Source organism: Lichenostomus cassidix, chromosome 1 (genome assembly GCF_008360975.1).
Source record: "Lichenostomus cassidix isolate B80296 chromosome 1, HeHo_3.0, whole genome shotgun sequence".
NCBI classification, from domain to species: domain Eukaryota; kingdom Metazoa; phylum Chordata; class Aves; order Passeriformes; family Meliphagidae; genus Lichenostomus; species Lichenostomus cassidix.
In genome coordinates this window covers 65,816,951-65,835,297 of record NC_139479.1, presented here as the reverse complement: position 1 = coordinate 65,835,297, position 18,347 = coordinate 65,816,951, and the positions used below count along the sequence as shown (strand labels likewise).

Here is an 18,347-nt window from a genome sequence, read left to right as displayed (position 1 = left end):
ATTTTCTATGTAAATTCCTCTTTGTCTGCTCTGAATCAGCAAAGAAGAGAAAGTTCCATTTTAGCTCTGATAAACCTTTTCAGTAAAAACAGTCAGGATGGATAATACAAAAACTTTTTTCTAGATATTCATTCAAACAATATATTTGCATTTATGTTGACTACAGAGTTAGTGCTTAAGCCTATTAGAAAAGTTGCCAAGTAATAAATTTGACATATCAACAATAGGGTTTAATAAACAGCAAATACCGTGTTCATTCTTTTTGTAATTCTGTCTAGTTGGTTCTTGCAGTTACACTGTGTCTAAAATAAAAATTATATTTTTCTTGTTCATTATCCTTATTTCTTCTAAAGAAATCACTCTTTCCTGGATGATGATGATGAAAGTGCATTTATTTTTTAAGATGGTAGAAATTGTGAAAATTCAGTCTTACAGAACCACTGTTGTCCACCACCAGATGTTCTGGTGAAAATTACAAAAATGGCAAGTAGAAAATTGTGATATGGTTAATTCAAAACAGGTCCATAAGGGATGCTCATTTTATCTCTGATTCAGGTGTAAAGCTGTGTGTCTGGTGACTTGAACATGCTGAAAATAAATGCAATTTTCTGTCCTTTTAATGTTTTTGAGTAATGAATAACAGTTTCTGAATAATGCTGTTGCTCAGCTTTGTGAATGGCTACACTTTGCAGACTTAAATTAGTTCCCGGTCACTGCCTTTTCCAGGGGACTATCTCTTCTTAGGGCCAGATAACTTATCTTCAGGATTGTTGATGTCACCCTAAATGGCGACTGTGCAATGCTGCAGCCTTTTTTTCTCTTGAGTCCATGATAGTTCCTGAAGAGCCATAAAGTAGCTTGACACCTGTAACAAACCTGTGAAATTTCTTACACTGAACAAAAGAAACTTTTATTTCATCCCTGTCATGCAACTTGCCCCGTGTGGTTTGCTTCTCAGTTACTGGCAGAGCTGCTTTCCCATTTTGATGCTTGCAGTGTTAGGTGCAGCTCTTGGCTTGGTTGTGTTTTAGCTGTGGATAGCAGCTTAACCTGGATAAGGTGGACATGGTGACAGCACAAGACCTCCAAGTAGGGCTCTCTGTTTGCAGGAGCCAGTTGGGAAATGGCCTTGCACGGCAGGTTTGGCCATATGTGCCCTGGTAGCTTTGTGATCCAGAGCACACTCTTTGATGGGACTAGTGGACTGTGAATGGGAAGGACTAGGATGACAGCAGGGAGGGGGAGATGCCCAGTGGAAGAGTCTCTGAGCCTTGTTAGGGACTGAAGTCACTCAATGGGCAGACCTGAAAGGCTTTGAGGGCAGAAAATGGAAAGGAGACTCATTAAACTGCTCAGCCATAGTGTGCAAAAACTGTTGTTAATTAGATAGATACTCCCATACTTTTTATATGATGGAAATTGAGATGGCTTCCAAAACCATACACACCTCTGGTCTTGGCTGGCACAAGACAAAACAGGACTCAAGTCTCTGGTTTTAGATCCTGACAAACAGTTACAACATTAGCAATCTCTTTATAAACTCATGCTTCTCTGTGCCACAAGAGATACAGCCTGACTGGAATACAGTTACTTTAAAAACACACAAAAACCAGGTTGTCACTCCAGAATTCTACACTTCTGTAGTGATTCTACAATTTCTGTTGGGAAAAGTGTTCCCAATTTTGAAGGCACACAGCTCTCAAACACTTTTGAACACACACTGTTCTCCTGTTCAGCTTGAGAGCTGGAGACCCTTCATTGAAATGGTGAATTTAAGGAGATCCTTCTCTGGCCCATATGGGGCGGGGTAAGAAACAGGCCATCACTTCTGCACAGTAAATACTTGGGTAGTAGCAATGCCTTTTGACATCCAAAATGAGTAAGACAGGGAAATATTTGGGCAGACATGAGTGTGATTCTTCAAAGCTTCAGTTCTCTGTCTGCACAGCTGCAGCTACCAATTCACTGTTAGTTGTAGCACATAGTACAAATATTTATATAATCATAGAATCATTTAGATTGAAAAGGACCTCTGAGATCATTGAATCCAGCTATTAACCTAACACTGCCAAATCTACCAACAAAAGGTGTCACTAAGTGCCACATCCACATGTCTTTTAAACACCCCCAGGTATGGTGACTCAACCACCTCCCTGGGCAATTTGTTGTGATATTTCACAACCCTTCTGGTGATTAAATTTTTCCAAATATCAAATCTACATCTCTCCTGGCATAACTTGAGGCCATGTCCTCTGGTCCTATCTTGTCCTATATGTTTTTGTTTATCTATCCTCAAGATAAACAAGCTGTTTTAAAGTTCTTTAACACAGATGCTAATGTTACAAAATATTACAGTTTCATTTTGTCGAATATGACCCAACTGTAGGGAAAATTCTTCTTTGTGTTTGCAGTTCAACACAATGAGCTTCTAAGCCTCCCCAGCTTTTGTGTCTTTGCATATTCTGTCTTTGCAGAAAGCAGCAACCAGCATTTATTATTTGATCTGTAGGTGCCACAAAGCTTACCCTTTGTTCATTATGGAACAAAGACACTCTTAAGGACCACAGAAGGTTAATAATGAGAGGAAAAGCAAAAGGTCTGATGAGTGACATTCTACAGTATTTATAAATTATGAATTTTAAATATATTATCATAAAATCTTCCCAAAATGCCTGAAGAAACATGAATGAACTTGAATGGTCTGAGCCAACAAAATACCCCATGAGACTTTAAGATCATAGTTATATATGGGTACCTTAACTAAAAATATCATAAAATCTATCATAAAATCATAGGTGATTTGCATTTCAATTAGCTTCATAATTAGCTATTAATTTATGAAGATGAAATTAATTATAGGCAAGTACTCCACAACTTGAATAAATGCCTACAAACACACTAGCACTGTACAACAAATTCCTGTCTCTATGTTAATCAATCAGTAGTTTGAATTGGTCTGAGAACCTCTTTACTCTTTCATCTCCTTCTGACTAAAAATGGTAATTAACAGTTTTGAGAAAAAAACTTTCATTTTTATTGCTTGTCAGTGTTACCTTCTCTCCACCTTCAAATGTTTTCCCTTTATAACGTAAAGGGAAACCCAAAGTACTCTTTCTCAGTTTCTTCCAAATGTGACCATCAAATCCTCTGCAACAAATGGAAATTTACTGAATCATCTTATTTTCATCTACATATCTAAGACAAACCATAATAGATTTCAAAATAAATGTCATTAGTTTGTTATAAATCCTGGGTTTGCACTTAAACAAAACTAATTCTGTTTCCCACATTTGGGCAATTTGACACTTTTAGGTATCTTTGTAATAGCTTACCCTAAACATACTTGTTTTCCCTTTTTTAATTTCAGCATGATACCAAAATTAAAATTATGCAGGTTTTTCCCATTCAGATGAGAAATTGCTGAGTTGGTTATTTCCTTGTTGCATTGTCCCTTGTTCAGAGGGAATATACAACATCAAGAAGAATCAAACAGGGTGTTTCATAGCTTAGCATTCCCAGCTTCTTTAAGCCAGCACTTACCCTTAGCTTTTTTCAGGGTTATAGTTTTCATGTCACAACATATGCTTCCTTCTGCCTTCTCTGTCAGCTTCATATGGTGCTTCTCTTCCTCCCCATCTGTGTCTCTCCCCATACACATCTTTCTTAAAAAAAAAAAAAAAGAGAAAAAAAGTTTTGTAAAACTTGTCTGTACACACAGTTCAAATTCATTATCAACCATATGTATGCCTATGTTTTGGGCCATAAGCTGTTACTTTCTTACTTCAGCTTCTTGGTTTTATCAGATACCTCAAGTTTTCAAAAACTTTTACTCAAGAATACAGTATATATATCTCTACCTTACCGTTTTTATAGGCTTAAAGCAATTTATGGCAATAAAAAGAGTTCAGAGTTCCAACTAGCGTTCAAAATCTAAATATGAAATACTTATCGTAGATATTTTCACATGAACAGTTTTGATATTCACAGGAGGACTACTGTAATGAGAAAAATGACATTTAAAAATGAGACTTGGTTCTCTTGCTTTCTGTGATTTAATAAAGGAGGTTCCACCTACATTAAAGCAGCTGTACCAAATAGCAAGTATACAAGGGCTTTTTCTGTTCAAATCCATCTTTGGTTAAACTAGACACCCATAACAAATTAATCATTCATGGTGGAGGGCAGAGCTGTCAAACTCATTCTGGGGTGAAGACCAAATTCGTCTGGGGAGACAAGCTGGAAATAAAAAGTTTCTTGCCAGACAGCTAGTTTTGTCTCTCTCTACAGTGTGTGCTTCTGAAGAGATTGGGTTCTGCTGGGGGCCAGAGGGCTGAGAACAGAAAGAGAACTCCCCTTTCCCAAGCCTAAGGGGGTTGGCAGTTAAATAAGTTGATTCTGGAAAAACACTGCTTCTAAACCAAATGTTTCCAGTTTACCACAAGGGAGACCAGATCACAGGAATTTAGTAAGAAGTTGTTTCCCTTACAGCCATCCTTTGGCATTCTCTGACTCCATCTCTATACTAGCTGCTGTCCCAGGAAATTCAGAGAGGCACAGAACCTATTCTAACCCCCACTGCAAATCAGCTTCATCTGGTTTAGCTATTCATTCATTTCTGGCTCATTTTAACTGCTAGGCATAAATTACAAAGGGAGCTTTAGAAGAGCGGAAAAGATGTAGGACCAGATCCTGTCTACTGGATCCAGAAGCGTGTTTGACATGCCCTTTCTTTGAGGGCCTCTTAAGGTTCTGCATTTTTTCCACATACTCTGTGAGAACTATGAATTTTGTGTTTCTGGAATTGGCGGATTTTTTTTTGTTGTTAGACGAATATATGCTTCAAAATTGGTCTGATAGAACTGCACAATTTTTAGCTTCTTCATTAGCTATCCTGTTACAAGTTCCAAATATTTAGTTCTGAGATTATTTCATCACAAGAAAACATTAAGAAAATGCTTGTCTGTCTTCTGTTGTTTTTACTTAACTGCACTATTTGAGAGACCTTGAGATCAGCAAATGTGTCAGCAACATATTTTCAGTCCAGTATGAGTTGTCCATCTATAGCAGGATTTAAACATGAGTGAGGTAATTTTGTTAATCTGATTACTCTATTGTAGTATTTTCCATTTCAATGCACTTTTTAATTTTCTTACTATGCTTTCAACTTTGTGGCTACTCCATCCATTGCACACCCTCTTTCTTTCTCCCTCCCTGACTGCTTACCACTGTGGTGGAAGGCAGAGCTTGCTAATGGTGCTGAGGATTTTGACAAGCATGATGGAAAAAGGGGGATGGAAGAATTCTGTATCCTTTCCTAATAATAGGTGTAGCATGGTATTTGGAGCATAGAGATACCTGCCAAGAAAGGAGTATTGAATAACCAGAGAAGGGCTGTACAAGCAACTGCACATTTTGCTTATGTGAGGTTTATTCAGTTCTGTATTTGTGCAAGGTTGCTCAGTTGTTTTGAACTGTGGCACTGTTCTATGGATTTTTTCCCACAGCTGGAATAAACCTCATAAGAAAATATTTTCTTTGGAAAGAAATAGTGTTTTCAAATGTTGAGAAACAAGTGGTACTCAGGAAAGACTTGTTCAGCTCTGCGGAAAGACTTGTTTATCTCTAGGAAGTACATACATTTTTTTTAATTATAAAGAATGAAGTCTTCTGCACTTTTATATTATTACTTCTGCATTAAGAGAATTTTTTTTCTTCTTTACTCTGTTTTTTTTTTTCTGCTTTGCTTCAACATGTTCTCTGTTTCTGCCTAAATTTGAGGTTCCCCTTTTGTTCATGGAAAAAAAAAGAGCAAAGCCTTGTAAATTTTGTTTTCATTTAAGACTTTGGGACAACAGATCTTTAGATGTAGATAGAATCCCTAACTGTAACAGTAATCGGAATACAAATCCAAATTTCACACAGTCAATTTGCCATATATACACCTATTGTAGGACTAGACATATATTAGGAGGAAGGCCACCCTTAACAAACTGAGGGGGACTTCTGCTACTCCCTAAGTCTGGCCATGGATTTAGTACTTGCATGCACATGCAGCCATTCAGTTTTCAGGGTACCAGTCACAAGAACAGCCATACAGGTTCAGACCTGTGGTCCATCTAGCCCTGAAACCTTCACATGCAATTGAATGATTAAGCAAATGAAAACTAGGACAAGTAGACATGATAGACCCATCTAATAGTCTCTCAGTCTCCTTGAATTTTCAACTCAGGCCTTCCTGAGGAATCTCAAATTCAGTCAGACTTGATTTTGAATTTTCTGTATCTCAGTAGAGCTTCAAAGTACCTTCTGCCTTCTTGTTTTCCTCCTAGTTCCTGCAGCAGAAACAAGCTCCGCAGTGGTTATCAGCAGACTGAACTAACAGTTGCTGATGATATTAGAAAACGTTCCTAGAAACTGTGCTCCTCCTTATACAGAAGTAGAAACTAATTGGAAGCCACGAGGGAAGAATTTCTCATTAGGCAGACACCCCTTTGTTCACATGATTATCACTTTTCCTCACATGTCTACCTAGTAGTATCTGTGCAGTATAGCAGTGGGTTTCCCATCTTCCCCATATAAAAGAATAGAAAACAAAGAATAAAAAAGGAACAAAAGTCATAGATTTGAAGATTCTGAATAAAAAAAAATCATGCTTCTAAGGCTGTATTTTCTCAGAAATAAGAATTCTTTGCTGCATTCATTCTTTTTTGATATAAAATGGGTGAGAAAGATCCTGTTTTTACATCACAGTAGACTGCGGTAGTACCATTACAATCCAGGGTTCTTTTCCATGTGATGTTTCAAATACATTACAGAAGATGAATGTGAAGCTGTAGATTTTGTTTTTTTCCTGTGCTGTTTTAGTAGATTTCTCAGGCATTTCTTGTTGTAGACATCAGAAATGCAAAGTTTAACCAGAAATGAAAACCCAGTAGAACAATTCTGATTCCCTTAATGCCTTGTACATTTTATTTGAAATTTATTTATGTCCAATGATACTATTGTCAAATAGTATCACAAATTCAGAAGACAGTTTGGAAAGGAACTGAAGATTAAGTCATCTTTAGGCACTGAGGAAGATGTAGTGTGGTACATCCCAGTCACATGCTTTGCATACCCCTTTCTTTGTGGGGTATAAAGTGGAATTCCACAAACACCTCAGAAAACCTGTTCCATGTCTTTTAGAGAGTTATAGTTCAATTTGTATGTGTGTTATTGGATCATTTTCTTTGCTAAAAATTAGATTACTCATATATGGTTTTAAACCTAGCTCTTCTCATCGTCATGTCTTCTTACTTCCTTTTCCCTCATGGAAATGTGTAATCAGGTATTATATGTAATAGACTGATCTGTTTTCCTCTGTTTTTTGGTTTATTTTTCTCCTCCTCTTCCACAGTGGGGAAAAAAAAAATCCACTCTAGTCATGATTTTTTTCCTCCTTAATTTTACTTCTCTCTGGTTCAGCATCTTCCTCATTCAAAATAGTTAAGAGCTTTCCTAAGCCAGTGCTTGGAGCCCTGTCTTGCAGTATTGCTGCAGAGGCGTCATAGGCAAGTGCATAGGGAACTGCTGGGTGCTGGGTAAGAAGGAAGCCCTGTTTTCAGGTGTACAGGTGTGGTTACTCAGACACAAAGGCCATAACCAGAGTCTTGTCTCTTCCCTCTTGTCTTAATATAGCTTAGCAGGAGGTTTCCTTGGGTTTGGTGTTTCAGTATGCATTTTGTTAGCACAGTCTTTATATTCACAGATACTAAACTATGAAGACCATCCTTAGACAACTCACATATCTGATTTCTGAAAAATATTCCCAGCAGATGTCTCTCTTTCAACTGATGACTTTTGGTTGGCTTTTTTTGATGGGTTGGTTTGTTTGGTTGTTTATTTGTTGAGGTGTTTTATTGATTAATTTTTACTTTTTTAAAGCAGTGAAAAAATAAGTTTACACAGATTCACTTTGACTGATTCAGAAACATGATGTCTGTCATAGATGTTACATGACTTGAAGAAGATTGCTGTGCTTGATTATTGTTAATAAAATGGATATGGTAACGTGTATAATTCTAAAAACTCACATTACATCATTCAAGTTGGTATTGGAAGTACTGTGTAGGCTTGCTTTTATTATTTGGTTTTACATGGCTTGTGTAGATTTGGTACATTTGTTATTATAATGTTTACTCTTTCTTTATAAACTGTATTTCTACATAGCCTGTAAGTTCCAGGCTTTTTCAGCAGTAGTATGTGTTCACATGGAGTTTTGATCTATATTGTAGATCTATTTCTTGTACATTTACAGACATATCTGAAGATGACAGATAGCAAACTTCTCCCAATATTTTGGCTCCCCCGTATATTGATATCTGTAGTCAATAATATAGATTCTCGTAAAGCTCTATTGCTCAGGAGTGTTATATTTTGAAGTCATCTGTCATGGATGTGTTGTAGAGATAGGAGACTATTTATGTTTATGGCATTTTAAGTAACTCAGTAAGAGCCTTTAAAATATACAGAAAAGGCTTGTTTACTGTCATCACTGCTCACTTAATCCTGTGACCTTGACATGATCATATGCCCATAAAGCTCCCTGCAGGTAGTTCAATAAAACAGAGTCATCAGAGTCCAATGAGTGTTTCAGCCTCAGGAATATACTGTCTTATGCCATGAGTGTTTCTTGAACATTCAATAGTGCTGAACCATTTTAAAACCAAATAATGTAGCAAATTATCCAATTGTTTAGATAATTAGAAAATCCACCAAAAAATTCCTAAACCATATATACTTCTGTGTTTAATTTGAGAATGCTACCCATTGTTTTGAAAAATAGTCTGTATACACAATGCCAATAGACTGATATTTAATTATTTCTTAAAGTGTCCTAATTTTTCAGATTTCCATTGTTTTTTTCACTTTTCACTTTTCTCCTGATATCACCTCTTCAGCTTTTCTCCTGCTGTTACATTTATTGAGTGGGAATGCTTCTGTTTCTGTTACAGTCACAGTCTGAATCTCGGAAATATTAATGTGAAAGAGATCTCTTTAGATGATTTACTAGAAGCTATGTTTGCACTTACGGTAGGAAGCAATAAAAATGTACATAAAGAGGAAGGTAAATTTGATGTCTCTTAGGCTCAATTTATAAAAACTCCTGAAGCCTTTGGGATACTTTGACGTAAGAGTGCGATAATTTTTATGCATAATACATCTTGTGCTATGTGAAAACATGGAAGAAAGTAAAGCATGATATATTTGCCTCATGGTGAGTGGAAGGGTTGTTTTGGTACAAAAAAATGTTCAGTTCCATTTTCTTTAACGTCTAGATATTAAAGTTTCCAATTTGTGTTAGGTAACAATGCATTATTTTTAAACATATAGTAGTTTCTTACACTGAATATCGCCCTAACCTCTTCTACATTCTTGAATGAAAAGTGAAGTTTTTAAAGTTGATGACAGCTTAATAGTAGAGGAAATTTATTTTGTGAACTTCAGATGGTATTTTCAGTAGTAGAGTTTCATACTGAACTGTTGAGCTAAATATTATGAAAAGTCAGTGAGTGAAACATGTCAAAAAAGAAGAGCAGCCAGAAGCAGGTTTTGATATTTATCTCCCAAACCAAAATGGACTCTACTATCCTTCATGATTTAATCTCAATTAAGAACCACTAAGAAGCATGAGAGAAAATGAAAAGCTATTCCACATTTTTTGGCTGAATGCCAGAAAAAGTCAAATAAGAAAAAATAATTTCTCTCATAATAGTCTTTTCATGTGAGGTCATCATGATGAGCTAGTAAAAATCTCACTTTGTATATTCTTAAAGGACTCAGACGGACAAACTGTTCAATTGTTCCCCAAGTACACACTACCTTTCATTTTTAACAGTCTTGGAATTAAAAATTTAGAAAAAACATTATTTGAAATTTGTGTGGCATGGCCAATTTCTCTGGAAATGTCCTCAGTGAAAACTACATGGCCTGTTACATTTTAACAAAGCAGGTGTTAACAAGTTTTGAAGCCTGATTAAATAAAACCAAAATAATAAAATTAGCATAAAAGATAGATTGGAATTTATGAACAATTCAGTAGTGTTAGAGAAATATTACCAATTGTATTTTAAAAAAAGGAAAATAATTTTTTACATAGAAATTATGTGTTTCTTTATGGTGAGTTTTCATTTAGCTTATCAAATATGGTACATTTTCCTTTAGCTTATCAAATATGTTCAGGCTTAGTTTTTGAGTGGGTTTTTTGACAAATGCTACTGTTTACATTGTTGCTCTTGCTTGGTGATGAATATATTATCTTTCCTGGAAGGAAACAGACATGTGTCTTCTGAAACACACACAATAAAAAAAAAAATTATGTACCTTGCCTCCACTGATATCCATTCATGCTTCTTTCTGAATGGACATCCAGTGGAAGCCATGTGCATTAATTTTTTTAGTGTGTTTGTTGCAGAAGCTGAATCTACAGGTCAGTGTTGGCATCTAGCTATGGTACTCCATCTAGCTATGTATAACTGTATCATTTGATAATCTTTTGCTAAGCTGTGAAAGTGTGTGATTGACAACTCAGCAGGGATGTTCAAAAGGTTCTGCAGGACACCACTAAATTTTAAACAGAGACCTTTTCTTAGGAATGACCTATTTTGAAAGTACTAGAATAGCTCCTTTATTTCAGTCACACTGACAAATTTCTAAGGGTGACACTCTCAATGCAATATTTATTTAGAGGATTCCTCTTCTTCAAAAGTAATCCACAAATTCTCAACTTGTGGACGCTTTAAAAAAATGTACTTCTGAAAACTTGTTCTCTATTAGGATTAAGAAAATAGATTTACTTTAACCCTTTCTTTTGTGGAATTTAACTTTTCAGAATTCTCACAGTAAAACTGTAATGCTACTGTTTTCTAAAAGACATAAAATCTGTAGGAAAATCTCAGCTGTGAAAATTAAAATATCACAGTGGACATTCCATAACACGTAAATATCTACAGACCTCTGTGTCATTCATGGTTTCAATAACATTTAGAGGATGTTAAATAACAAGCAAGTTTTGAGGTATCTTTTAGTAAATATTTGGGTTACCTGGCTAGTGGCATCTTTAAGTTTTCCACTGGCTCCAATATGATGAAGTTTTTATTGTTTTATCCCCATATTCATCCATACTAGCAGTTATAAAGGCAAGGTAGATACCTTCTACTATTTCTATTATAAATTCTTAGTTAATATCATCACAGACATTAGAGAAGCATAAAGATTGGTGATTTATATAATTGACATACATATAAGTGAATGAAGATATCTGTTCCAGAAATTGCAAACACTTGGACAACTGATGAATTAAGGTAGGGAAAGGAAGATTTTCATACTGCCTAGCAAATACTATCTGACTGAGAAATAGCTGTAGGTATGACTGAAGAGTCACTTTGCAAATCCTCTGGGTTTTGATCCAACAGAAAATAGGAAAGCTCTTTAAGCAATAGTTCTTGCTCTCCGGATTTTATTCTCATGTCTGCAATCAATAGTGAAACTATGAAATATCAGCCAAGAGTTTGTATTACCTTTTGAGGTGAATTTCAATATAGTAGCAATATTTCTATATAGTAGGATATTTTTAAATATTTTGAGAGCAGAAAAGAAAGAGGTGAATCTTCTTGCTTTCCATAGCTGTGTTTATCACTCTTCACTTTGTTCTCCTTCTGATGGTAAAAAAGGCAATCAGGAAAAAAAAAAATTTACCAATCCAACATCAGTGTGGAAACATTAAAGTCTGAAGTCCTTTATGAGCTGAAAGAATTTCCGGGAATTCCAGGAAGGACTAGTTGCCTTAATAGAAATTCTAAGTTCTGATATGTCTTTTTTTTTTACATTTGAATCAAGATGAGAAGAGCCCTTGGGGTCTTTGCCAGAAGGAGAGAAAGATTGCTGCTATATTCCAAGATTTACTGTATTTTTACATAACTTACTTCCTTTTTCTTTTTAAACCATCCAGCAATAATGAAGGGGGAGCATGGTTTACAGGATTTATAGCCATGACATCTGTGGACCCTTCCTCAGTTTTCCTGCCTAAACATAATTGTCCGTGCAATTCAATTTAGACCCAATTATATGCCTTCATTTACAGTATATATCTTCTAAAACTTTCCTGTAGACTTGGATCACTGAAAGGTTTTTAAATGATGCTTTACGGAATGCATTCAGTAGTTTATAGTCTCTAATATATGAAAAAAAAGGGCATGTAAAATGACTATTTTATCTGCGTATTTCATTGAAATATTTCATTGAAATCAAGAATTAAGAGATAGGAATACTGCAAAATTCTCTTTCATTTGTGTACTGCATTAAGTGACTGTGCTCATGAATGCATTTGTGCCATAGTATGAATTAAGTTACAGGGTATAGTCTTTGAGATTTTCTTCAGCACTGTTGCTTAGTTATTTTTAATTTTGTGGTGTAATTCTTTATTTGCATTTTCAGTCTAAGAAATTATGTGCTTTGACATATTTCCTAAGCATTCCTGGGTAATGCAGGAATATTTTGCATGGGATTTTGAGAGTGAGTGAAAGTTGTTTATCTGTGGGTCAAGAGAGCAATAGGAGTGAAAAAATGGTGTGTTATTTCCATGATCTAAATGTTCTGCAGCAGTAGCAGCAGCTGAGCAGCTCACTGTTATTCAATGCTACATTAACTTTTCCATTAATGCTGGTGCTGTAAAATATGAAGCCCTTAAGCATTGTGAAGTTGGTGCCTGATTTTTGTTCCTTTACATGGCTGCTGTATATTTGCATGCTACAACCATTATATGGATAATCACCATCATTACTTTTTAGAAGGTCATTTTCTTATTGTACTGAATACTGTTAGATACAGAAAACCCTTAATAGAAGAAAGGATCTTTAAACACATTCAGTATACATGCTGTATTTTTACTTATTTGTTGCTGTTGCTAGATGATGGCAGCCCAAGTGTCAACAAGATATTTTACTTCTGGATTTTTCTTAATTTTTTCATTAAAGAAAAAAGAAACCCCAAAATAAGCCCCTTAAAAAAACCCACAAAAAACAACCAAAAAACCCCACAAAACCAGTGACCAAGAAACCTTTACTTCTTCTCTAAAAACAAAATTAAACAAAACTGTTTAATTTCATTTGCTCCCCTGGTAGGAGGGAAATTATTAAATGCTATTTTGCATCAAGATAAGTTTTTGTCATGTATAACATAATTCTATTTTGAAAATGCTGGATTTTAAAAAAACTGAATATTTTACACTGAAAACTGAATAGTTTAAAAAAACTGAATCCAATGGGGATTGGAATTATGGTTATCCAAATTTCTTGTATTATTTAACATATTTGTTGAAAATATATACATTTATGGGAACAGTGGATTTAATAAGTGTCGATAACAAACCAGAGCAGCAATTCATAGTACTTCCAATCAAGACATACCAACCATTCCACCCACTCTCCCCTCCAGAATTCACAGAACAGTTCATATGGGAAAGCAAGATTCTTACTTCAGCTATGAAAACAGTCACTTTATGCCCTAAATAACGAAGTTGTAATCTTGGTGGTACCAGTGAGGTGACATCTCAACACTGAATAAATCATTTCAGTCTTTATCTGTCTGCATTGTTTTCCCATCTGTAACACATGAATCATGGTACATTGCAGCAGAGTGATCTGAAATCTCTTGATGGAAGAAAAAGCACTAAAAGTAGAGCTTAATAAGCATATTTTGTGTAAAGAGAATGGTCTTAAGTATTTAGTGCTGTCTTGCTTTATTTTTAAACATGCTTTGATCGTGTAGTTCTTTAGGTTTTTCTATGCCTCAGATTCACTATATTCACTGTTTTGATGGTTAAATCACCATCATCTGAACCAGCATCAGCGTCAGAATAACAGGATTTACGTGATGGTTCATATAGAGTCCATTCTAGCTGCAGAAGCCATTACCATTGCACTTAAGATCAGTTTCTGGCATTTTTGGAACAGGATGAAAAGGCATATCTGATTTGACTAGCGAGCTTCTTACTTCTACATTCGGTTGAATGATTCTGATTTTTTTCTGTGGTTTACTCTCCCAGCTCTCTGTCTCACAGAATTTTTATGATACTAATTTTCTTTTTTTTTTTTTTTAAGTCAGACATTTTGATGTCTGCTATTATTTGGTTTCAAGTACATGTGGGAAGATTAATTTAGTATCCAAATGCTAAAAATAATATAATGTATAAATGTACAAGCTATCCATATTGAGCCCTAAGTCACAAAGAAATTCTACCCTGGTTTCATGACACTAAATTTGCAGAGAAAGTTTTGAATTTATTATATTCTTTACATTATGAAAATATCACTTTTCAGGAATCTCACTTACTCATTTTCTAACTTAATAATTTAAGATTTTTTTCCCAGTTCTGTTTAGTAAGCAGCAATCTGAATGGCACTGTGTTACCAACGCAAGTTCTGAACTTGCATTTACTAATCTAAGCCCTAGATGAGGTCTTGCTTAAATATTGTCCCTGGACTGTATCCTTCCAAAATAGGATTATGGTTTTCTCATTTATTTCTCATACACTGAGGAAAAAAAATATCTTACAGTTTTATCCAGGTTGTATTTCAGCCTAAAATCTGTTCAGTGTCTTCACTCTATTGCTGCCCTGGCTGGAAAGTGTGTCTGTATTTATCAGTGCCAGCAATGTGGCACTCAGAAATGTCTTAAGCAGCTCATAAGGGGGCTTTTTAGGATTAGGAAAAAAGGGAATAAAGAAAGTAAGTAATAGGTTCAAACTTTTAAATTATTTTAATGCTTTTTTTCTTCTTATAGGTTTTTTAAAATGAGATAAGATGCTTGTGATGAAATAATTTGGAACAAGAAAAGCTGTACAATTAGAATTGTCTTACAAAGTTAAGCAATTTTTTTTATGATTTCTGTATTTATATGAATTTGAATGAGCTGGCATAAAAATCAATACTATACATGAGAAAATAACATAAAAATAGTATGTTTTGAATGTTGAGGAATAACAGAGCTCTTAGCATAATATGCAAATTAGAAATGCCTGTGAAAATATTATTGTTGTGTGAATATATGATAAAGATTTTTGTTTCATTAAATAGCTGTTCCTACTTAGAGAATTTGTTTTTTCTTTGGTATCTTAAAAAAAAAAATCCTCCTCCTGAAGCATTAAGTGGTCCTAGATTTGGGAAGCAAATTAGTGAATATTCTAACTTGAAGTTCTATTTTTTCTCGCCATTAAAACTGCAAGGAATCTCAGGATACTTGATGAGAAAACAAAGAGAAATTTTATGATCTTCTTCAGTATGAAGCCAGTTAAAGGATTAGCAGTGTTAGTCAGACTCTGAAATGGAAAGGCAAAAGGATATGACTCAAAATACATTTTAGCAGTGATTAGCTGTTATCTGGAAAAATAGATTTGACTTCACTCAGTAGAATGCTATATTTTGTTGAGAATCAAAGTTTACAAAATAAATTTCAATATTTTTTAGTATGGCAGGTGATGAATGTTCTCCTGCAGAGGTTATATCAGAAAATCAATATTTGTAAAATTGAAACAGTATAGGTTTGTATTGATCCGTGTGGCTAAATCAAAATGAAAGGCTTTGTAACAGCTTTCTTAGACAGCCTGCTATCCAGTAATGGCAAACTATCAATTTTAGCTTTCCACTGATAAATCAGCTTGAAAATTGGATGTCAAATTTTTTTTTTACTGAAGTAGTGATTTTTTTCTTCCCTCTAACCTTTCTTGATGTGTTAGATTGGTTTATAAGACTAAGCTCTGCCTTTTTGAAAGCAGTTGTCAAAACTGACATTTAGATATATTTTGAATCAAAATGTAAACTCTTAAGGCCTAATTTTTTCCACTAGCTGGCTTGATGGTAATGCTAGGTGTGCATCTCTGGGTAAACAAATGTGAATATGTGTTTATGGGTTTAATACTGAAAAAGATATTGATTTAATACTTCAGGTATATATGTTTCTCCCTTTTCTCATCCCTTGAGTTCACAAAGGTCAGGTCTTCAACTGCAGCTTTTAGAAACTAATGCCTCAGAAACTATTTCAGCTTTTAATGATTAGGAAAATTGATTTTTGTTTAATTGGCTGATTTTTATTTTGTGTTAAGTGAGACTTTATGAAATGAAAACATGAACATCAGTTTCAGCTGCAGGTCCTTAAGACCTGCATGGATGTTCTTTGTTTTTAATGACAGAGAAAACAGGATACAGATTTTCTCAGAAAATAGCAAAATCCATTGTAACGGTGCAGGGAAACCCTTTAATTTGGGTCAAATGCAGCAGTTTTCAGTGGCAGTTAGCAGTGCCATACCTTCATGTCTGTACAGCAGAATATAAGTTAGCTCGAGTGGGTATTGATTGTGAAGTTTGCTGTTGTATAATTACTTTTGGCTGTAGAAAAATGTGGTGTGTATTGATCTAGATGGAAGCATTTGACTAGCAGTTTCCCTTGGCTAACAGTGAGTGTCATCTTTCAGCCATGATAAATGGTAACACTCTGGGTCAGCATAATTACTTGGTGGTGAAATGAACCTCCTGTACCCTTCTCCTCTCACACCAAGGAACCGCCATAATCATCTTTATCTTAAAGCCATGATTTACTGAACTAACCAGACCCTTAACACAGTCCTCTCCTCCCCTTCTCACAGTATGCACCCACATTAAATGTGCCTCTATACTATTATTTTAAAAACTAAGCTGTTCCGTTCTGAATCCACAGGCATGATTAATTTTTTTTACCTAACCCCTGTCAGTTGACCTGGACCTGCAGGAAGCCAGCTCTTGCAACAATCTTTTAATCTTAATGTTTAGTATTTGTGTTTAAAAAAAAAATAAAATTAAGGTGTTCATTGTTTTGACATACTGCTTTTTAAGTCCTGGAACCAAATGTTATTAATGCACTGTTAAATTATTAGTGTACTGCAATGAAAACTGCCATATGAATTTATTGTCAGTAGCCCTTTAATTTTACAGAGTAATGTACACTCTGATGTGCTGTCTTTTGAGAACAGATGATGATATCTTTTCACTATATGCTGCTAAAACAGTTTCATTTAAAATAAATTTGACACCTCATTTAATAACAGTTTTAAATATAAGATTTTTTTAAAGCAGTAGCCATTTTTCTCTTTACATGTATGTCTAATAGGTGACAAATATGTTATCAGAAATAGGGAAATAATATTTATTCATAGAACAGAAAACTAAGATGATTTGTGTTGTTTGGCACCTTTTTAATAGGGAGTTTTCAATTTGTTATCAATATTTCATTAAAGCTTCGTATCATGTTGTTTAAAATGGATTTGTGTTTACTCACCAGTAGTGTAATATGGCCCTGGGGTAATGACTTTTTGTTAAGTAATGTTAGTTAAAGAAAATCTGGCAATAGTTTTAGATCATTTTAAGACAGCTGTGAAGGGTTTGGATAAAGGTCATTTTCAATGATTGTGCTTAGTTAAATAAATGTGAAGGGTTTCACAATGGGAATCTTGCTTTTCAGTATGCTGTCATAAATTTCCCCTTAACACATCTGGGAATAGGAAGTAAAATGTAGTTGTTTCTGCCTTGAAGGCAATGTATTTTATATTTTCCTTGCTTTGTTTGTTTTCCCCTTATAATGCTGTTTATTCACATAACTAGAGTTCAAAGGTTTTACTTTGTCATAAATTAAATCTTCTATTCTCTGACAGTTTGTGGGACCCGCTGGATATAATTTTCAAGTGGTTGTAACTCGAAGATTTTTTTGCTGAGATTTAGTCGTTAAAAGTGTTAAATTTTCTGACAACTCAGCCTCTATTGTGACCCTGGTTCATTGCTTGCTCTCTCCCTTGGCCACAGCTGGCCTCTTGCTGTTCACAGCTGAAAAGTGAAATCAATGCTGGGTCTAACAAAATGCAGATGAAAGCCATTCTGATCATATATAGTCATTTCCCGTAATTTTATCAGCCTTCAGTTTCCTAAATGATCTCTGGAAAACATTGTTTGTTCATGTGAATACAATATCGAGTTTTGTGATAAAATGCCCTTTCTTTCTGAAAAGTAATACTTTTTTAAGCATTAGTAGTGATATACAACTCTCATTGCCATAGCACAGTCTTTTAAAATACAATCTTTAAAATACAGTCTGGTCCTTCCCCCTTTCCCTCCTGAAGGGAACCCCGTGAAAGAGCTGCTGGCTGAATCCTGCCAGCTTTGAGCCTTTGGAATCTTGCGAATTGAGGTTTTTATGTTCTACAAGGCTCAGAGCTGGAAAGTAAGAACTCTTACCATGTGTCAATCCACATTTCCATTGATCTTGCATCCTTTTTATTTTTATTT

The 18,347-nt window shown here is 34.9% G+C and overlaps 1 protein-coding gene across 8 annotated transcripts in view; it reads left to right on the top strand.

Moving 5' to 3' along the window:
* The window catches only part of NBEA (neurobeachin), a 470,218-nt gene that overhangs the window by 243,703 nt on the left and 208,168 nt on the right, over positions 1 to 18,347 (top strand). The window lies entirely within an intron of this gene.